At 40.8% G+C, this 21,813-nt stretch overlaps 1 protein-coding gene across 3 annotated transcripts in view; it reads left to right on the forward strand.

The window, feature by feature from the left end:
* The first annotated feature begins 1,723 nt into the window (after positions 1-1,723).
* ITCH (itchy E3 ubiquitin protein ligase) overlaps positions 1,724-21,813 on the forward strand; it is a 58,359-nt gene continuing 38,269 nt past the window's right edge. For all 3 annotated transcript variants that reach the window (XM_068207430.1, XM_068207431.1, XM_068207432.1), the window contains exon 1: positions 1,724-1,830. The gene's annotated coding sequence lies outside the window, so the exon portion shown is untranslated. The remainder of the gene's footprint in view (positions 1,831-21,813) is intronic.

Genomic DNA, 21,813 nt, shown 5'->3' on the forward strand with positions numbered 1-21,813 from the left:
TGTAGGTGATGCATGAGACAGAAATCTCTGTTAAGCAAGGCTTGTAGAACTCATTTTTATCATTATTAATTTGAACAGAACATTAACTATGGAACTGTAAATGTATGTGTACATGGTCAAATATCTCTAAAGGAACATAAGGACTTAAAGGTGCATAGAAAAGGTTTAGAGAAAATAAAAAACCTTCCAGTCCTTATTTCAGCTGATCAATTTGCTTATCCTTATACTGGGCTGTAACCTTGGCTCCAAACTTGCTTCCCATGAATTCCAACCTCTGACAAAGCCACATGCTCCTGATTTTTCCATACTCAGCCTCTAGCTGAGCAGCACACATTGTTCTGTGCTGGAATTAAAGTGATTTCTGTGCCTGAAGTGATGTGCACGTGTACCTTGGTCAGTCGGAACCACAGATGGCTGATTGGCATCGAAACGTGCCTGTTGGTCTGTCAGGGAAACAGTTGGAGATGCTTTCTTGCTTCGGCCTTATCAATAGAAACAGTCACTTTTAATTGTGGCTGTGAGATCTTATTGGAGTTTATGTGTGGAAGACAAGATGGATTTTCACCAGTTGTAAGAAAATGCTAAACTTTCCACTTGCAAAATGTATAATTTTTCTGAAGAACTATTGAGGATATTCTCCTGCTCTCTGAAGACTGGGTATTCTTTCCTCTGATTTCAGAGCATAGACTCTCTCATTCCTCACTGGCAAAAGAGGAAGTGTATTGTAATTTCTATGCATTCACTTATGCAATAGTGCATTCAGGTTAAGAAAAAATAGACTTGAAACAAGAAAGTTTTTATGTAAAGGTTAAATAGTATCAATGGCTTAAGCACCTGAAGCAGATACTTTAAAATCACAAATGTTATTTTCTTTTCAAAGGGCTTTGTTTTGTGTCCCAAAGCCCACAGTGACAGCAGTGATGTCCCAGCTGCTTGACTGTAACAGACTCATGTTAGCCAGGATGTCCCTTTTTGCTCTCAGAGATTTCCCATTACTGGTGTCACTGCAGAAACGTGGGGCCAGGGATGGCTGTGGGTTCCTCAAGGTGTTCTTGTACCAGCCAAGCCCTCAGGGGTGCTTTGATTATCTAAGATTTTTACTGTAGTGTGTGTATACACACACACACACATACATATATACTCTGTTTACAGAATCATGGATTCATGGAATGATTTGGGCTGGAAGGGACCTTAATGATCTCATTCCACCCCTGCCATAGGCAGGGACACCTTCCACTGTCCTAGGCTGCTCCAAGCCCTGTCCAACTTTGCCTTGGATGCTTCCAGGGATCCAAGGGCAGCCACAGCTCCTCTGGGCACCCTGTGCTAGGGCCTCAGCATCCTCACAGGGAAGAATTTCTCCTCAATATTCCATCTAAGCCTGCCCTCTGGCAGTGGGAAGCCATTGTCCCTTGTCCTGTCACTCCAGGCCCTTGTTCAAAGTCTCTCTCCAGCTCCCTCGGAGCCCCTTTAGGCACTGGAAGGCGCTCTAAGTTTTCCCTGGAGCTTTGTCGTCCCCGGATGAACACCCCCAGCCCTCCCAGACTGGCTCCAGAGGATGTGGAATTCTGGTTGTCACCGTGCATCTCACGGCCCCTCACGTTCCCTCACGGTCTCGTCTCGCCCCTCCCTGCCCCTCGACCCCGTGGCCCGCGCCGAGCATGCGCAGTACTTGGCGCGGGGCACGGTGGGAGTTGTAGTTCTTTGCGCGGACTACAACTCGGGGACTCGGCGCCTGCGCACGTCGCGCCCGACTTTGCTAAGTCGCTGCCGGAGGCCGGGCGGGCCGCGCTGCCATCTTGGACCTGAGGGACGGGAGAGCCGCGGCCGGTGAGCGGAGCGGGGCCGGGCCGGGCCGGGAGGTGGACAGGGGGCACGGGGGTAGCGCTGGGGACGGGACCCTGCGGGCGGCGGGGAGACACGGGGGGCGCGGGAACCCCGCGGTCGGGCCCGGATCCGGAGGGGCCGCTCGCCCCGGGAGGGGCTCGCTGAGGGCGGACCCGCCGCTCTGTACCCCCGGGCCCCGCGGGCAGCTCCAGGTGCGGGGGAGCACCGCTCCCTCCCCGGGGCGCGGGCGGGGGTCCCAGGACTCCCGCGCTGTCCGGCGCCGCCGCCCGTCCGCGACTGCCGGGGGCACCTGCCCGCACCCCGGTGCGTCCAGTTCGGAGCCCTTTCCTCAGCCGTCCCCGGCAGTGTTGTGTCCTTGCCCGGCCGGACCCCTCCAGCCTCTCCCTGTTCCTGGTCGCCAGGATCTACCCCTAAACCTTCGCCCTCTCGGAGGCTCGCTCCGTTCAGGGCTGTGCTTTCCGCAGCCCTTCCAGCACAGCCTCCTTCCCCGATGTGTGTCCCCCCTGTCGCGGGGCTTCTTCCAGGTGTACGGGGGTTCGGTGTCTTTATCTCGGCAGGGTACAGCCGGACATTGAAAGAATGTGTCCTAGCGATAAAGCGGGACTACAGCCAGAGGTTTATCCCGAACTGTGTTCCCTCTTGTAAACACGGCAGAATGGCAACGTTGGTGCCACCGCTCTATTTTGGAAACGCGGACAAGTTCTGGCTGTTAACTCTTCCGCTCCCACGCCGGTTGTCTTTGACCTTGTGTGCCAGTGCTGTCGAGATAAAAGCAGACAAAGGTGTTCGAGGATGGGTTTCTCTAATTTGCTGTAATATTCGAAAATTCAGCTTGTTTTAATTGCTGTAATTTGTGATGTTAAATTGTCAGAAGACCTGATGTGTCTGTGATGCAATGAAAGGGGCAGGTGTAGCGTTTGGGATATCTGTGTTGTGGCAGCCTTTACCCTTGATGCTTCAGGAAATATCCCCGGCAAAACTTACCTTTATAGCTTGGTTAGCATTGAAGAAGTCAGAAACCAGGGTATTTTAGACTGTCTTTTCCCAATACATTGCTGCTTATTGTCGTGAGTTTCTCATTGTTTTGCTTGGTCTCTGCTACCCTGCCTGTCAACCTTTTCAAAGAGAAATGGAGAGACTGGTATTTGAAAGAAGGCATTCTGTGCTGAGGGAGTGACAGTAGATTCAGCAATATGCTTGTATTTACCTGAAAAAAGGCACAGATGTTTAAGAATGAAACATGAATCACAGGCCGTCTTTGGTTCTGAGGATTTTAATGCTTAAAAATGTATTGTTTGCAAAATCAGTAAATTCTTTCCTGTTTTCTTGAAGTGAAAGTCCAAAGCAGTTGTAATTTAATTATAATTACCTTGCTATTCACTACAGCTGTTTAAATCTGGACTGTGTCTAGTGTGCATTCTTAGTTGTGATTTAGCTGACATTTAATCACTGCACTGAATGCATTCACCTCCAAATGATCTTTGGAATAATATGTAGCAGCATTCAGACCCAAAGTGAGTTTTCTTGTCTTTAAAACAACAACAGTAGATGTGAAAGGTAATTTTGGAGTGGAAAATAACTGAGACTTCTGAGTGCTAACTTTGAAAGCTTCTTACAGATTAAAGTTATTTTGGGGTTTAAGAGAGATTGAGAGAAGATTATTTATATGAATTTATTAGTTAAGCAGCATCACCTCTTTTTCTTCCTTCAATTTTCTCTCCCTTAAAGTTATGTTTCTTCTGCTGTGACACAGATCTGAAACATGAGTTACCTTATTTCTTTGTTTTGAAGTTTCAAAATGGTTTGGGGAAAACTACAGCATAAGGTAATAGGAAGAAAAGCAGTAAAGTAGCATGGTGTTTGTCTTGAGGAGATTAAATTTATAGATATTTTTTAAGAGAGCTTGTCATAGACTGCTTGAAAAATGTTTCATGAGGGATTTACAAAGTAATTTTCTTCTTTTTTACAGCATGTGAAAGAGATAAGATGCTTGTCAGCAGCATTATCAGTATCAGTCAATGATAGCATCTAAATAAACATCTTTTGTGAGTTTAAGTTGTTTAAACAAAGTGATAAATATATTCAGCCATAGTGAAGTACTTTTCAAGCAGTAAAACCAATTTGATTTCTTCTTAAAAGCAAGGAAAAGAGTCTGCAAGGTGAGAGTAAAAGAAAGAGCCCCTTGCACATAGTAACGAAGATGCTTCTGGGAGTTTATTTTTAAGCTTTTCTGTTTGGGTGTCCAGTTATGTTCATGTAATGTTCTAGTTTTTGTCATTCTGCTGTACTTACATGTAATTGCAGGGACTTCTTTGTGCCCTCACGACTGAGGAAAGTGAAGGTGTGTGCATAACCCAGAGGAGTGTTGGCCACAGCTCCTTACTGTAACTGTACTTTGCCCGGCTGCAGAAGCATTTTGAAGTGAGTGCTTGCCTCAGAAGAGGAAGTAGACAAGCCATTATTATAGTCTAGCTTGGGAGTATTCTAGAGATTTAGATTTACTGTCTCATAACTTGAGTATTTTTAAAGACTGTAGGCAGTCCTCCTTGTTGGGTTGGTTGGACTGTTAGCTGAGCTAATCCTGTGTGCACATTTTGGTGAGTCTTTTCTCAGAAGACTGAAGCAATAGAGACTTGGTCAATTTCTCTAAGTGCCTGACACTCAGGTTTTACTGTAGTGCAGAGTTGCTGGAGCTGAAGGATTGATATTTTTCTTCATAAGAATTGCAAAGAACATATAATAGAAATGAAAGTATTGAAGCAAACTGGGAAAGAGTGTATTGAAGAAATCAAGGCCCTGTTTCATGGCCAGCTCTCAAGTTATGCCTGGAATTTCTGCTTTTACTATACCAAAGCACAGCAGGTTTTTTTCTCCCCTCTGAGGAAACATGATACCACATCTTGTTGTGCTGGTTATTCAAATAGTTTTTCAAACTTGGCAGTACGTTGCTGTTACTTTTTTTTTTTTTTAAGTTTTATTTTAGTCCTCCTGTTTAGGATCTGATAATTCCTGCCTTCCACCCACCTGCCTGAGCTATTATCAACTGCTGCTGGGAGAGACCTATAGTTTCAGTCAGGCACAGAACTTCTGTCATGTTTGCATTTACATCATTGGTTCTGAAGCTGGAGCTCAGACTCAAATGGTGTTGTTGCTCAGTAAGAAAAGGCCTAGTCTCTTCAGGTGGATTGTTCCAATTTGATTGTGTGGAACTTTGTTTCTAATCAGGAAGTGAAAGTTAGGTGACTTACCATTACCTGAAATGTGCAGGTCTCAGGTTCTGGATTTGGTAGCCCATGATACAGAAGCTGGAGCTTTCAAGAGGAGTGTATTGCTATCAGCCTGTATAAAATCTTCATGTTCTCATTTTCTATTTTTTATAGGTCTGTTTTTCTTTCAATGGTAGCCTTTACACATATTTTTTTTCTTTCTGAGTATTAGCTGGATACCTAGTAATCTTTTTGAAGTTTATTACTAAGGAAATGAATGATCAGGTAAAAGATTAAGGTGATCTTGAAACAGAAAAAGACATGGTAAGGCAGATCTGCAGTCTGCTTCTGATTTATTCATTAATTCATCAAATAAATAGCCATTTGCAGCGAAATATCCATCAGGAATATAAAATTTGTGACTGGAAGCATGTTAATTTTCAGAAAAATAAAATAGGCTCTTTGATCCCTTCAGTTTCATGTGATTAGTATGGAACTTTTGCCTGGGCAAGTCATTCGTAACTTACTACCCTTTTTAGCTTTGCGTCATTCAGTGGAAAAAGTGAAGGAAAGCTCAGTGCTGAGCAGGCTGAAGAGATGGACTGAGACACAGAAGAGTGGGTTGTGTTAATTTTTAACATGCTTTTGGTCAGTATCCATTCTTAGTGCCTCCCCAGTCCCCAGTGCTAGCTAACGTTTAATTATGTATTAATAATCACTAGTTTTGCTTAACAGTTAGAATGCTCAGATATCCAGATTTTTATTTTATTCACTGGCTTCGTAAACACTTGAATGTATCAAGACTTGTTGCTCTGAATACTCCTACTTTTCTGACACCCTGAGGTTTTTGCTCTGTCAGTGCTGCTCTTTTCATTTATTTGTAGAGCAGATAGATGGAGCAAGTTTGTTCTGTATAAGGATTCCTCATCTTTAAAGTTTTTTTTTTTACTTTGGCTTGTCAGAGCCAGAATTAAGTGATCTGTGGATCGCTCTGATTAATTTCTCTTAATAAGGCTTGTATCTACAAGTGTATGTGCCTTGTATATGGACATGTGTATTTCCTGTTGCTGTAAGTATATAATTTGAGAGACTAGATAAGAAATGTGTTGACCAATAAATAAAAAAGTTCATAAAATGGTAATGTATTTGGTCTAATCTTTAACCAGGCTTGCTAACTTCTATGGAAGTGGTGAGCTGCATATTTTCACCAGATTTTACCTCAACACCCTTTCCTGTCTATTCAGATTAAAACTTCATAGGCAATCCTGTATGTGAAGGGCCCTTTATAAAGAAATAAGAGAAAAGAGAATTTGTGAGCTTAGAAGATAAAAAGTGAGACTTATGACACTGACTTGCTTTTTGTATCAGGATCGCAGCATGGTTTGGGTTGGAAGGAGCATTAAAGACACCAGTTCAAAGATCACAAAGCTTCTTTGGTCCTTAAATGTCTGTGATTGACCCAGTGCATGTGATGTCTTCAGTGATGAAGCCTTCAGAGCAGTTTCTTATTCCAGCTGTTTGAAGGGGAATAATGTGTATAATGGTAATGGGAAAGAGGAGGGAAATGCTGAAGGAATACACTTTGATAACCTCACTCTACCTGAAAGAAGTTTCCATAGCTACCCGAACTAAACAGCTCTCACCTGTGTTTTCAGGTGGATACTTACCATGTGTAGCATTTCTAATTCCATTTGAGTGCTCATCACCTAAAGATACAGCGGAAAACTTAGGATCCACAGGCAGTAATCCTGCATGTAATTGGCACGTTCCACTTTGTGCATGTTAAATTGAGTTTACCAGTAAGATTTTAGAATATCTTTTTTTGCTTTGTACCAATAAGGCATTTTGTGAATATTAAAAAGACCAATTTCCAGAGCAACTCCGCATTTATTAAACATTTGCCTGAACCAAATTGAGTTCAGGTCAATGAAAAAGCTATCGTGAGGCAGTGGTGTTCTCATTGTTCTTCTGTGCACTCACTGAATCAGGGTGTTTAACTCCTGTTCTGGAATCTGGTTTGGGCAGGTGGATTTGTGTGGAGACCTGTTGACATTGCTGGTGGTTTATTTGATATTCTCCATGGTTTAAAGGTTTTAAACATAGCCTTTTGAGGTGTGGTGTGGCATATCATGACTTTTTTCTGCTTTCCCTTCCTTTCCACTCATCATGAGGCTCTCTGAACTACAAGATTTTAGACACTAGTGAGAGTTTGAGTTATTAAAGAAAAAAATAACATTTAAGCAACATCTTGCTTTCACGTCTGTGATGTGAACAAAATAATACCGTCCTGAGGGGGATATTAGAGGTGAAAATATTTTCAGACTAATGCCTGTTCGTTTTGATGCTGGAACCTGCCCAGTGCACTGTGTTTGAGTGGAGAAGACACCAGCGAAGTGAAATTCATAGTTACGGGTGGCTGATGTGGGAGGTGAGAGAGGACGGGACTTATAGACGGTAATAATAGGGATGAGATTTATTCTAAGAGAGTCTGTGTCACAGCTGGGATTTCTTTGCTTTTTGGAATTTCACTTCCTGTTTTAAAAAGAGTAAACTCTATACTCTGCATTTCTGCCTTCATGACTTCTAATCTCACACACAGTAATGCAAACTAGATAAAGTGCCTGAACAGAATTTAGAAGAAAATTGTCAGAACTCCTCCCATGGTTCAGATTCAAGGTTTGTATCTGTAAGTATGTTTTGCTGACTAAGGTGGTCATTGCACAGCGTTATAACCCTATGGGCCTGTTCTTTTGCTCCAGTATGTGCGTTCCATTTTGATGTACCACATGATGTATGGCTCGGGAAGCCATGGAGGTGTGGATATATGGTATAGTGTGTTCACAATAAATTATTCTCCTTGCTTAGAATATTTTGCCAGGCCATGCAGAGTGTGCCTATTTTGTTTTTAAAAAATACACTGTTTCACAGTTATCAGGCACCCTAGGCTTTTTTTCCTGAAGATTTCCTGGATTAAACAGGTCAGTGAGTGTCAGTGTATGAGTAGAATTGACACAAAGATAGGGAAGGACTGTGAGACAGGGGAGTGTCAAGAGGAAAGGGGGCCCACTCCTTGAGCAGTATCCAGCTGCAGGAGGATAATTCCCCATCTGCACTGCCTGATAGCTGCAGCAGCTGCACTGCTGATGCGTGTGGGTGGTGCAGTTACCTCTGGTTCACTTGCAAGTTTTGGTGTAGGAGCCAGTCCTGCGCTTCTTCACCAACCTGTGGGCTTCCAGTTGTATCCCAGCAGTAAGGCAAGTCCCTTGAAATTGAAGGATACAGTCAGTGTTTGTTGTTAGAAGATGATCTTGTTCTTTTGTTTTTATTTAATGTGCAATTGTCAGTTTTTCACACGGAAGATCTAGGATGTAAAGACTGAAACTTTTGTTTAAGGAATTTACATATTACTTTAATTGGAAGAATTAAGATTTCTGACATCTGCTTTATCTTTTTATAAAGGTCAAGGAAGTCTTAGGGCAGCCTCAGAAAACCCAAGTTTAATGGAAGTGTTGAGAATATTGGAATAGTGGTACAGTTCTAGGCCACCTTTCTCCTATAGTTTCTGTTTTACTTTACAGAGAGGCATGAGCTGGAATGTAGCAAGCAGACAGATTTTGAAGGGTTGAGATGGCTTTGTTGTCCACCCCTGGTTGTTTGATGTTGCCATTGGGTCACTTGTAAAAAATTCCTAGGAAGCAGATAATGGACTTACGTTGAAATTAGAGAGCATGAAGACGAATCCTCTGGAATGAAAGGTTTTGCTTGCGGCAGCTTGCAGTTTTGGAAAAGACAGTGACCCATAGCAGACTTTCAGATACCTCAGGGTTGACTTAAATAATCTCAATACTTTCTTCCCTCCCTGAAATTGTAATTTTCATTGCGCCTTTTGGATTTACTTTAGTAATAAATAATTTAGTTTAGAAAAATGCAACGTTTATTTTCAGCTGACACTGGATTTTGCACACAGCAGTATTGCTTAATTTTTTTCCAAATACAGGCTTTCCACTTCTAGTTTCTTTGATTCTACTGTTGAAGAATACTCAGAGAAGCAGCTTATTTTTCTTAGGGGGCAGTGCATGTGTAGTCATACCTTACCTGTCAGAATTTCAGTGCATTGTCTATAGCAGTTCTTGTTCCCACAGCTGAGTCGATCAACAGGAGCTGTCTTACACCATCTACTTTGCTGAAGCAGGTACAAGCAGCAAGCGACAAAGAGCTTTCTTTTTCAAGAGATTTCAAGTCATCAGCACATTTCAGATATGTGGTTGTTGCTGGTAGTAGGGAATGATTCATCATTTCTTTGATGAGCCTTGCCAGGATGAATTGCAGAGCTGTGCAGTCTATTTCTATTTCGTTTATTGCTTAGGTACCTACACTGATGATCTGTTTAGCAAGTTTTTATAGGCAATATCTCCTGAAAGCTCCACTGGTCTTTTTATCTGTGTTCTTGGGAGCAAATGAGTGGAGTTGTGTCTGTAGCTCTCTTCATTGCTATACCCACAGAGGGAGGTAATTTTGTGCTCATTAAACCTCCACCACTGCTGTTGGACACTTAAAACAAGGTGCATTGTGTACTGGAGAGTCCTGCGCAGAACATCCTGAAAAATCATGTTAAAGTTCATGTAGACACCAGCATTGCACTTTTGAAAATTGTATCTGCTCCATTTGAGGCTTCCAGGTGAGATGATCAGGGTTGACATTTTGCTGGTAGACAAGTCTTTCCAGAAGCTACTTTTAAAAACATTACAGCTGTACAATTTACAACCATATAAACATGTACAACAAGTGTAATGGCTGCTGAAGTTGTCATTAGTAATGACTACAGGTAATTGGGTAATTGAATGGTCAAACTTTCTGGTTTTTTTAATTCCCCAGAGTTAAAAGCTTTTTGCAGGTTTGTTTAAGTGTGTGTATGAACCATTGATAATGAAATGTAGCTCTGAGAAAGGAATGGGGAAATAATGTGAAGCAAGCACTGAGCTGTAAATAAGAAGTAAAACTAATGGCCGGAGATTATGAAACCCTCTGTAGGTGCTGCCCTCTGTTAATAACTGAATGTGTAACTGCTTCTGAGGGACTTGTTCCTGAGCTGCAAGTAGGTGTTGAAACAGAAGGTGGTGGCCTCATATTTTGTGTTATTGTGCTATTTTGCAGCAGCGAAGTTTCTTAGTGACACTTTGATATGCTTAGGCTGGAGCAGCAGGCCTCAGCCAGAGTTGACTTAAAAGATGAACCCTGGGCATTATGTGACTAACACCATCAGTATTATTTAGCTAAAAATAAATGACACAGATGCTTATGCTAGCTCTCTATAACCTTGTGTAGTTATCTGCAAGAAATGTATCATTTTAAGAAATTTTCCCAACTGACATGAATAGAAGTTTGTTTGTAGGGTATTTTAGGGGAAAACCCTCCCAGCCAAGGCCTGGGCTCTGGCCAAGCTCTGGCCCCTGCTGGTCGGGAAGTGTGCCATCAGATCCTGGAGTTTCTGTGCTAAAAATATCATCAGGTCACTTTGACTTGCTGATTTGGGCCTGTAAAAGCTGGACCCATTTTCAGAGAGTTTGGAGACCTCACCTGTGGGTGAATGCACCAGGTGGGATTTTCCCAATTGCCAGGAAGGGTTCTTCAGGTCATCACTGCAAAACGGGGCTCTCCAGTGACTGTGGGCTCTGGATGATGGTGGACTATTTAGGCAATTGGTGATGTATCTTTCTCAGTCACTATCTTTTCTCTCACATAGCAATTATTAGGTGCATTACCTTGCTTCTTTTTGCTTGTTGTTAAAGCCAAGCGTGTAGTTTTATTGAATGTATTATTTTGCTTGTGTGTTGCCTTAATATTCATAGTCAAATAAGACCATTCTTTCCATTTCTGTCCTTTAAATCACCCCTGTTAATTGGCAGAACACACTTTGAAAGTAATGCCTTTGAAGTACTTTTAAAAATAGCTGTAATACAAACATCACGGATTTTTGTCTGATGACAGGTCACAAAATAATGTGTCAAATTAGTTAAAGTTCAGGTGGTTCTCTTAACATATCCAGTGATACCATTCTTTTATCTCTTCCAATAAGCATCAAATTAAGTTCTGCAATTTCTGAAATTTGCTCATGAAGGTTGACTATTTCCACCTTTTTAATTGGAAAATAACTTAAAGCAGTAGTGTGAGCTGTGATGCTCTGTGGGTATGTCTGTACTAGGGAAGGGAAATGGGAAATGAGAGATAGTGGATATGTGAAAATCATCAGGCTAAAGTGGTAGAAGAGCACATTGATGGGAAAGGCAGCTATGTTATGCTGTGCAGCTATATTATACCTCCAAAATCAAATTACCTGTGTAGACATTGTGGAGATTTTTGACAGCATCATTTTTGTTTAGTTTTAGAATCATAAGTGAAACTTCAGTGCCAATCTTTCCCACTGAGGTTTGGACTAATTTATAAAGACACTTAGGAGAAGCTTTTAGAAACTGTTAGAGGATCCTTTAAGTGACTCTCCAGCCTAATTTTGTCCCAGATGGGATATTTTTTTAGGTAATAGAGAGTAATTAGTTTGATTGAAAGTACCAGGACAGTTGCTTTAAAGAAGCATGGGAGAGATATGGAGCAACATACAGGTAACTGTCCAGATTTGCTTGGGTAAATAATAGCCATATAAGTTAATATGAAGGAAATAGATGAAAGCATCAACAAATTATGATATCTTTTTGAATAAACAGAGTATCGCCCATGATATTTAATGACTTTCTCATCTCTGATGTTGTTTTTATAATGATGGGATACCACAGGTACCAAGGCAGAGATATGTGAATTTTTAATGAGATTTCTTATTAGGACAGAAGAAAATGAAAATAAACCAGGGAACTAGTGTGCATATGAAGTGCCCAGTAACAGCTTTATGTTGGGACAGTTGAACCAGTTGATTTTTGCATGTTTTTCAGTTTCATGTAACCTGATTGTCATTAATGGGAGCTGGCTAACACTTGGGTCTGTGTAGTGCTGGACATGTAGGAAATTTACTCAAGCTGTATTGCTGTGTTCATTATAATGCACAGCAGCAATAAGGGAAATGGTTGTTAAAAGTGAGAAGAAATACCTGGTGGAGACTTGTGCATTGAATTTTAGTGTAGGACATAGGAAAAGCTGTATAAATGAAAATCTTGATGAACATTACTGAACCTGAAGAAAGTGCAGTGCTGATTTATGCAATCTGTGCCTTTCTATTCAAACTACTAAAACTTAAGCTATATTAATAACTGAGCACTGAAAGGCATCCTCAGTTTGGAAAAAAAATAGCCTATATGACCAGAGAGGAGGAATCTGCTACAGGACAGAGACTCAAAAAGAACACGAAGAACAGGACAGGTACAACAGGAATTACTGAGGTTGTTTTAGGGAACACAAAGAATCACAGAATACCTGAAGTTGGAGGAGACTTCTGGACATGGTCTGATCCAAATTCATCTTCTTAGAGCAAGGCTAGCTAGAGTGGTCAGTAATGTGTTCAGTCAGGTTTAGAATGGCTCTGGGAATGGTCATTTAACCTCTCTTGACAAGTTCTCTGCTCTTCAGCCACCCCACAGAAAAATAAATAACTCCATTCCCTGTTTTTAAGTTGAATTTCCTGTATTTTAATTTGTGCCTGCTGGCTATTGTCCCATCCCTTCGTAGTGCTAGAGAGAGTCTGCCTTCAGTCTTTTAACCCTTCAAGTATTTATACACACTGATAAGATACTCCTGGTCATTCTCCTTTCCAGACTTAACAATCTCAGCTTTCTCAGCCTCTTCCCAATCACTTTATTGTCTCTATAGCCCTTTGCTGGTGTCACATCAGTCCATCTGTGTCACTCTTGATTTGGGGAGCCTAATTCTAGAATTAGAATGAAAGAGAAAGATCACCTTTCTCATGCTGCTAGTGATGCTTTTTCCTAATCCAGGGTGCTGGCAACCCTTTTATTTGTTGTTATTGTGAGGAAGCATTGCTAGTTCATGTACAACAGCACTAGTATCTTCTGCAGAGTTGTTTTCTGTCCAGCTGCCCCCTAGCCTTTACTGGTGCATGGGTTTATTCCTCCCCACATACAGAACTTTGCACTTCCCCTTGTGGAATTTTTGTTCCATCCGCATATTTGCTGAGGGTGAGCGGGGTCCAGGTTATAAAAGGGGAACTTAAACAGTGCTGGTCAAGTCTGTACCCCTGGGCTACAGCACTAATGCCTGGGTTCTAACTGGGTAGTGCACTTCTGATCCCAGCCCTGAGAACCTTGCCCTTCATCCAGGCTTGCAGTCTACCCCCTAGTCCTGCCTGGCCCCTGCTTCATCCCCTTGTGTGAGGATGTTGTAGGACATGGTGTTGTCCCAGCTACCAAGTCATCAAGTACCAAGTCATCAAGTACAAGGAAAGCTGTTAAGTCTGTCAGACATTATTTCCCCTTTATATAGCCATGCTGACTAATACAAATTGTTTTCTTGTCCACATTAGGTTTGGAAATGGCTTCTACAAGAATTTGCTCCCTGACCTCCCTGGGGTTGAGTGATCAGTCTGTAGTTTCTTGGATCATCCTTCTTGCTCTTTCAAAGAAAGGAGTTTCGTTTGTTTTTTTCAATACCAGGAGTGTGGATAGTCACTCACAGGAGTTGGACTTTTCACTTCACTGTGGCACAGAGTGGGCTTCACTGATTTTCTCTAATGCATAGAACGAACAGGAAAAGAAACTTCAGTTTTTCAGCATCTTTCTGGATGCTTAATACTTCTGGAAATTTATAGTCCTTGTGATAAAAAAACACTTGTCCTTACACAGATAGTGGTACTCAGTGACTGCTTCTCCTTCCACATGAAACAAGCAGTTCTGTGGTCTGGCTCATCACTTAGGCCTCAGGGAGACAGTGTTACCCTGTTTGATGACACAAATATGTTGTGCTTTATGACAGACTTTTTCTTTTTACCTACAGCATTCATCATTCATATTAAATAGACATTAATTGTAATCTTAATCTATTTGGCTAAAAATACTCTCTTTTTTCTTAGACCAGAGCACAGTAGTTAAAACTTCCTAGTAGTTTTGTAGAAGCAATTGTCTAGCCTTGATTTTGCGCAGAAGGGAAAAAGCACACCCACTGTCCCACTGATGGAGAGTGAGAAACTTTGGAATTTCCTTTTTATAATTTTATAAAGGAAAATATTCTGAAAAAGAATCTTCTCTGAAACTGTCAGAATGGAATGAAAGGTGGCAGTCTAGAAACAAAGTGGCCCAGCAAGGTCACACATGAAAATACTGTTGTTCATGTGCAGGGAATTAAAGAAGGTGAACAGAAGTAATGCAAAAAGAGTGAACTTGAGTCAGTGAATGTGAGAGACCTGTGGAGGTTTTCCTCATGGCTAGAATGCATAGCAGAGAGAACAGGAAAAGAAACAATCTTCATTAGCGGATTAATTGTTTTAATTTGCACAAGGATTGCACTTTGGAAATTAATCCACTGAATGTTCTCACAGACTGCACTTGATTTGACTTGTGAAATCAGCTTGGATCAAGGAAGCTGAGTTGCTTTTGGACGAAACTAAACTGGAAGCTGTGGTCCTGCTTGTGTGGGACTGTGGGATCCCAGTGGAGCTGTTCCAAACTAAAACTCCAAGAATATACCCCATGTGGGTTTCGGGTCTGCAGACCTTCCTGCATGGTCCCATTCCTGTTGTACTACGCTGCTTGTGGGTGTGGGCACAGCAAATCCTCATGGGGTAGTTCAGAGACCATTACTGGAAAAGGCTGTGCTGTTGTGAAAGGGGCTGCAGCAAAACAGAGAGTTTTACAGCAGGGAGAGGCAGGTTGACTACAGTAATTCTGAAAGGTGTGGGCACAGAGTTTTTAGGAAGATTAAAGTACAGGAGGTGAAAATGGCTCTGTAAGAAAACAGCAGTCTGTTTTGGCAAGTAATTCCTGAAGCGAAGCTTAGAAGCCATGTGACAATGGAATTAGCTGGTATAGGCTGAAGTAGTCTTATTCTTAAATGCAGGTTTTATTATTCTTTTTATTTTAATTTTTTCTGAATGTGTACTATATGAATAAGTTTTGAAAATGCAGCAGCAGTGAAAGTCTTCATGAAGAAACAAACCAAAAAACCCCACCTAAATTGAGAATAAGTGAAGCATTTATATGGATTGTTACTAATAAAAGGTGCAAGGAAATACACATCCTAAGGTGTTAAAGGAGTAGCTGAAAAACTGAGCAGGTGAGTCCTTCCAAAGGAGTTAGCTTGGAAACTGTTCTTAGTCTTTCAATTGAAAGCCATCTGAAATTAATGTACAAGCATAGAGTGAAAAAAAAGATTGCACTTCGAAGAATTAAATCGTGTAACAAAATAAATCTTGTATACAATGTTTGGTTTGTTTGTTTTAACTGTTAGATTTTTCCCGTGTATTTAGTGAAGCTGTTTGATTTGTGGTACGAAGTTTTGACAGAAGTAAGCAATACTAACTGTGAGAAATCTCTTACCATATTCTTGCCAATATCAAGAGGAATAAAATTTCTAAGGAATGCATCTTTTTGTAATTTCATGTTTAATGTGATTTAGTTTCCTTGGTAGGTTTCAGCAGCAGTGTGGTAGGGAGATGTGAAAGGCTGGCATGTTAAGGATGCCATTATGCACATTTCTGCCCTAGTAAAATAGCATGTGTTTGTGTAAAGCCTCAGAGCCACTCACTTTGTTGTCATTGTATCTGAAAACATGAATATCTGTTAAGATGCCTTTATTATAACTTGTATTTTGCTCCTAGTTGAGTGTAGTGAACATTTCTACAAGACAGTTGAACAGCTTGGGTTTGTTTTGGAGGACGTTGGACAGAATGACCCCCAGAGGCCCTTTCCAGCCCAAATCATTGTTTGTTTCTATTAAAAACAATAAAAGGAAGAAATTGAAAGCAATTCCTAGATATGTGTTCTTGTTTTAAGATATCCTTGTATACTGTTTTAGTAACCCATTTTCATTTATGTTATTTTCAGATCATTCTTAGATCGTGTTTTGCTTAAGTGCACGACATAGGGAAGAGCAGAAATACATGGAAAGGGTCTTTTGAGAGGTAAAGAAATAAATGTAGCTTGGCACTTGTTTAGACTGTTTTCAGAAATCTCCAAGAGTTAAACCAAGCATACTTTTCTCATCCTCAGTGCAAATTTTCACAAGATTAGGCACCCTGACTTCAAAGTCAGTGCCTATTCAGTGTATTTTGTCTCCTTGTCCATAATTTTCTGGATGCTTCACAACAATCAAATATTTGGGTTTTTTTCTGGTGTCTTTTAACTATTTCGAGTTTCGTTCATGTGTTGCATGTTTCATGGTTTTAATCCATCAATGCCTTTGTTTTAAATACATAAGTGTTAGTTTGTATTTTTCTGTACTGCTTCTACTGATTTCTTGCATTACATGAAAACTGTTGAAATACCTCTTCCAGGCAGTCATCAGTTAATAGATTATAAGTAAGAAAATTGCCTAAAGGAGGGGAAATAATGTAAAATTTTGACTTAATGGTTTTCCTCTGAGTGATCACATTAAGATTATTTCATTGCCCTAATCAAGAATTATTTTGATAACATGAATAAGTAGCTTATGGCTTGTGGATTTATGTGGCTATCTCTTGTCACTGCTGTGTCATGCAGCTGAAGCAGTGATAAGCAGAGGCCTCCAGATAAATTCTTTCCTTCCCCTTCTCATAGCAATAGTCAGGAAGGGACTTTGGGTAAAGTTCTTCAGAAGATTCCTTTGCATGCTGTCATGGTAAGGTCTAAAATAATCTGATGCGAACAGCACCATGGATATTTGACTGAGATGCTCAAGCTTGGTATTTTTGCTTTGTAGGAACCTCTCTGCCTCTGAGCCAGCTGAAGCTAAACATGGCTGTAGGGCTAAATAAGCTTTTACAGGGCAGATGGAACAAAACATTGTTTTGGGTTACTGTTTTGTTAACTACCTCGTGGTACTTCTCTTGAGTGCTTCTTTGGGCTCAGACTCATCCTTTCTGATAAAATGTGAGTTGAGTTGGGAAATCTGATCTCTGAATTACAAAACAGATGTATTTCTACAGTCAGGGCGGGATGTTACTTGGGTGAGCCATAACTGATGCTGTGTGGTGTAAGATACTGTGTTTATCAAGCAGCTGCAGTTTATAGAAAGCACTAAATGTTCTTAGATACCTGGTCAGGTTAATGTCAGAGCAGTTTAACAGTCACTGCTTGCAAGTGTCTGGCCACACTCTGTGCTTTTCCCTGGAGAAAATTCTCTTCAAGGTTACCACTGAAAATCTACTGTTTATACTTTCTAGGTACTTTCTTTACCTCAAAATGTAACAGTTGTGGTTTTTTAAAAGTGAAATATAAAATGTTTTATTGTCTGTTAGGGAAATACATGCTGTTGATTACATTGCTTCAATCTGTCTTATTCTCTGAGAAAGGGTAGCCCTAAAGTTACAGCACAGAATATTTTTTTAACCTCTGTTTCCTCAAAAGTACATGTAGGACATGGTTCATAGTGCAAGGCAGTGGAAGAATTAAGAGGGGAAGCTGTAATTAATTTCTACAAGATATGAGAGTTCTGATTGCTAGAACTTAATGCCTTTGTATAACAATCTAACAGTCCTAGTAACAGGAATATTTAAGGTCAGAGGTATTTTGGAGATGCTAAAAGGGCATTTCCTTGTGGAAGAAGATTATTGCTCATTCTGAGGAGTTGTTTCACTCTATAGTCAAATCATTCCCAATTCTAGGACTTTTACCTTTTAAGGGTATAAACTCTCTGCTCACAATACTGTCACCTGGTGGGTTTCAAATTGTGGGTTTAATTTGTGTTTTGCAAGCTGAACTTCATTTGAGCCATTCTGTAAGAAATGTGATGGTCAGAGCAGAGCAATGGGGTGGGATGACCATGACTGGCTGCCAGGTGTTCACTCTGCCTCCTCAACCAAATAGGATTAGGTGTGTTTGATAAGTAAAACTGTTGTGTGCTCACACCTTTAGGGGTGTCCATTGAGAAAAGACAGCCAGCAGTGAATTAAAACTCTTGACCTTCCAGAAAAGGGGGCCTAGGAAAGAGTTTTGCCCATCATGAACTAGATAAAAGAGCACAGACCGCTATAAATGAGCTTTTACTTTGTGTGTTGCCAGCCCATGATAACGCCTGGGAACTCTCATCTGTAAAGGAGCAGGCTTGAATATCTGGTTTCTTGAATGAAAAGCAATTTGTCTTGTTGTGCAGGTAGCAAGGTAACTACTTACCTTTCCACTCCACAGATTGTAACTTTGTTCTGGTCGTGAGTTCCCACTGAGAAATCTTTCTGAAACCTCATCACAGAAACATTAGAATGAAACAGTTCTGAGTCAGTGCAGTGTTCTGTTGAAACGATGTGATTACCAAAGATTTTTTTGCAAAGAATTTTAAAGGCCAAAATTAATTTCTAAAAGCACTGGTTTGTAAAATGCAGGAGTTAATCCAGTTGAAGTCCAATTAATTTACAGGTAAATCCAGTAATTCAAAAATCTGTTTGAGTTTGTGGTAGTTACTTACAACTATTCCAGTTTCACTGCCTTCTCCTCTGTCATCTTAATACTAGTTTAATTCTCTGTACCAGGGGTTACCATGCATGCCAAGTTTCATAGATGTTTTCCAATGGCAGCATTTAAGAACCAGCCATTTTAAGTATTGCTGTATTTTGAAGATTACAGCAGTGAACCAGCTTTAGCTTAGTGGTTTGCATATATGAATTGTTGTCCTCATGGATTGTACCATGAGAAGGAAATGGCTGAAACAAAAATAGACCATCTCTTTGTTTTTACAAATGGCTTTAATTATCCTGTGCAGCTCTCTGCATTGGCTGCTCTTGCCAGGCTTTTGGAAATGAAGCAAAAGGCATATGATGTTCGTGTACATTTTTCTCTTTTTCCATTCTTTGAGCATTTCTTAAAAGTTAGTAAAAGCTAACATCCTCCTAATTAGGAAGGAAATCCATCGGGAAGTTGTCTGAGTTGGTGGCAATGCCAGTTTTATCCCTTTTGTCCTGCCTGCCACAGTTTTAGTCTAAGAACAGCTTGTGGTTGGGGAATTTCTGTTGATGGGACTCAAGTCAGGCAGACTCTCTGACCGGAGCCAAAGAGAGCCAGTTCCCCTGGGAGTTCTTGCTTTTAACCCCCTGTGTTCTCAGAGGTGTGTCCATACCTTCAGTGGTCATTCCAGGTGCCAATATCCAAACCTGACCACTGATTGGTTTGACCCAACTTCCTGAGAAAATTCACTTCCGTGTCAAACCACAACATACTGAAAGTGTGAAAAACTGTCAAATTATGCTTGTCTTTCTTGGAATTTTTTTATATTGCAGTTCTGTTTCTTTACACGTCTTTTCCCCATTCTTTTATTCAGAATGAAATGACACGTGTGTAGAAAAAAGTAGTGTGAATGATTTCTGCTGAGGTGCAGGTTTTATAAGCAGGCTTCTTGTTGCAGAGAAATGCTAATGACTGAATTCTTTATAATTTTGCTGTAAGTCTCCAGTTTGGGAGGCCTGAAGACAGTTTAATTTGGACTGCAAGAAGTGTTGGAAGCATTTTTCTCCTTAGGCTGAAGTTGACAGACCAGTTTTTCTAACCTGTGCCATTTGCACAAGGAACACTACCTGGTGATCCCAAGTATTCAGGGAAAAGTTAAAGTGAGTATCACTGGGTGTCTGGCTGCAACGTTTCCAGTTATTCTGCCTTTCATTGGGTAATGTCTTTGCTTTGGTCATCAGGATGAATGTTTTTCAACGTTTCCAAATTAAAAAATTCAGATTCAGAAGAGTTTCCCATGCTCAGTTCTCTCTTGCAGTGGTAGGTATTTAGGAACAGGGAATCAGCACTGAGGATTACTGTTGCTTAAATAATTGTTTCTAGAAAAGGTGTTTAAGGTTGATAGTATGTAATTTCTTAGTGTTTGCTGCTGTAATTTAAGATCTGTTTGTGACAATCATTTTTTGATGCCATTGTTGTATATCAGTATGGTGTCACACTCGTCGTTCGTGTTGCATTGAGGTCACAGGAAGTTAGTAAAACAAAACTCAGTATGAGACTTCACAGGGTAAAGAGTGTCCCTCTCTTTACCACAGAGAATGTGATGTTTATCTTTAAAATCTGACATTACTTATACCGTCTCACACATTTCATTAACTCATCCTCTCACTTGTGTACTCTCAGACACCAGAACATTTCCGTGTGTTGAGGTGGGATAGCCAGTGTCTCTGTCATGCTTTGCAGAGGATGGAACTAATGGTGTCTGTCACTGTTTATTGTGCTTCAGGTTCCTGTTGGTGATAACAAACTACTTCACATATGGATATTTTATATCCTCTGGGACTCAAGAGTTGTTTTTTGCTAGTCCTTTGCTTCAGAATCTGGCTTACTTCAGCTTCCATAAATCTTCAGTGGAGGCTAGTGCTGCTTGTTTTTTCCTTATTTGGAATATCCATCTCTTTAAAGTTACAGTCTGTTTTCCTGTTGGGCTGACAGGAAATGGAATGACATATGTGATGTGACATAACCCTGTTGGCACTCTCCTCTTTGAAGCACAGGCTGTTTCGCTGGTCAGGCATCTGTGCTGGCGTCTTATCAGAGTGAAGGCATCCTGGCCTTGACACAAACACTCCTGTTTTATTCTTGGAAGAAGTGCCCTTTGTTATCAATCAAAGCCATTTTAACTCTTGTTTAGCTGATTTATGCACATTTTCATCCCTACTTTGTTCATCTCAATTTAGCATCTTCATTACATTCTCTATAAGGTATGTTTGCTCATAGCAGTAAAAGATTCAGTAGAAGAGTTCAGAATGGCAGCTCTAGAGAACAGATTCAGATAATCTCACTTGTAGAATTAGACCTGTTGATTTAGAGAAGATGTAACTTCTGACTCTTGGAAAGGGTGCAGAAATGATCATCTGTAAGGAGCTGTAACAAGAAAGTGATTCCTTTATTGAGCCAGGAGTACAGTAGATTATATATATTGTATAGATGGATCAGGTATGAAAAAATATACAATTTTAAGACAGGATAGTAGATGAAGCTTCTACTTCAGCATCAAGGATTTCTCATTAGTAAGTCTACTGTAGGGTCAGGACAGAAGTTGGGCTCCTCTTTTTCATTTGTTTTGTGGTTTATATATTTTGCTTGTCCCTCCTTGCAGCTTCTGAAGGTCATGTCACTTGGTTTGCTTCCCAAACCGATTAAATTGTATTCCCCACAACCATATTTTTAGCCTCTGTATTGAATGGGCTCCAGTCGTATCTTAAAGTTTGGATCTCTCTTGTTTCTCTCAGAGCAGCTGTGTGGATGTTGGCTTGTACCTGAATAACCTGAGCATGGAGGCTGCAGGAAGCTGTGCCTGTGCTGCCTCTGATGGCAGGAGAGACAGGACCACACAGCTCAGTAATCCAGCCCACAGCCTGTTTTCAGACCCATCACGTATCTGACATTTGTACAAAAACCAATTCGGGCATTTTAAATTCCAGAAGTTGTATTCTGGCACAGACTGCTTGGATTTTCCAGACTTCTTGGTGAATGGATGTAGTGCTGCTCGCAGAGTAATGGCCAAAGGGAGCCAAGCTGCATTCTGTATTAAACATCTCTGATCCATTCCTTATATAAATAGCCTGTGATGCAAACCTCATAATTGCTTCCCTTCCAACATGTTCTCAAAAGTCTTATAATCTGTGTCTATTCTTTTCTCCCTGGTTGATTACTCAGCAGTTTCTCCC

This window comes from Anomalospiza imberbis, chromosome 17 (assembly GCF_031753505.1).
Source record: "Anomalospiza imberbis isolate Cuckoo-Finch-1a 21T00152 chromosome 17, ASM3175350v1, whole genome shotgun sequence".
NCBI lineage: Eukaryota > Metazoa > Chordata > Aves > Passeriformes > Viduidae > Anomalospiza > Anomalospiza imberbis.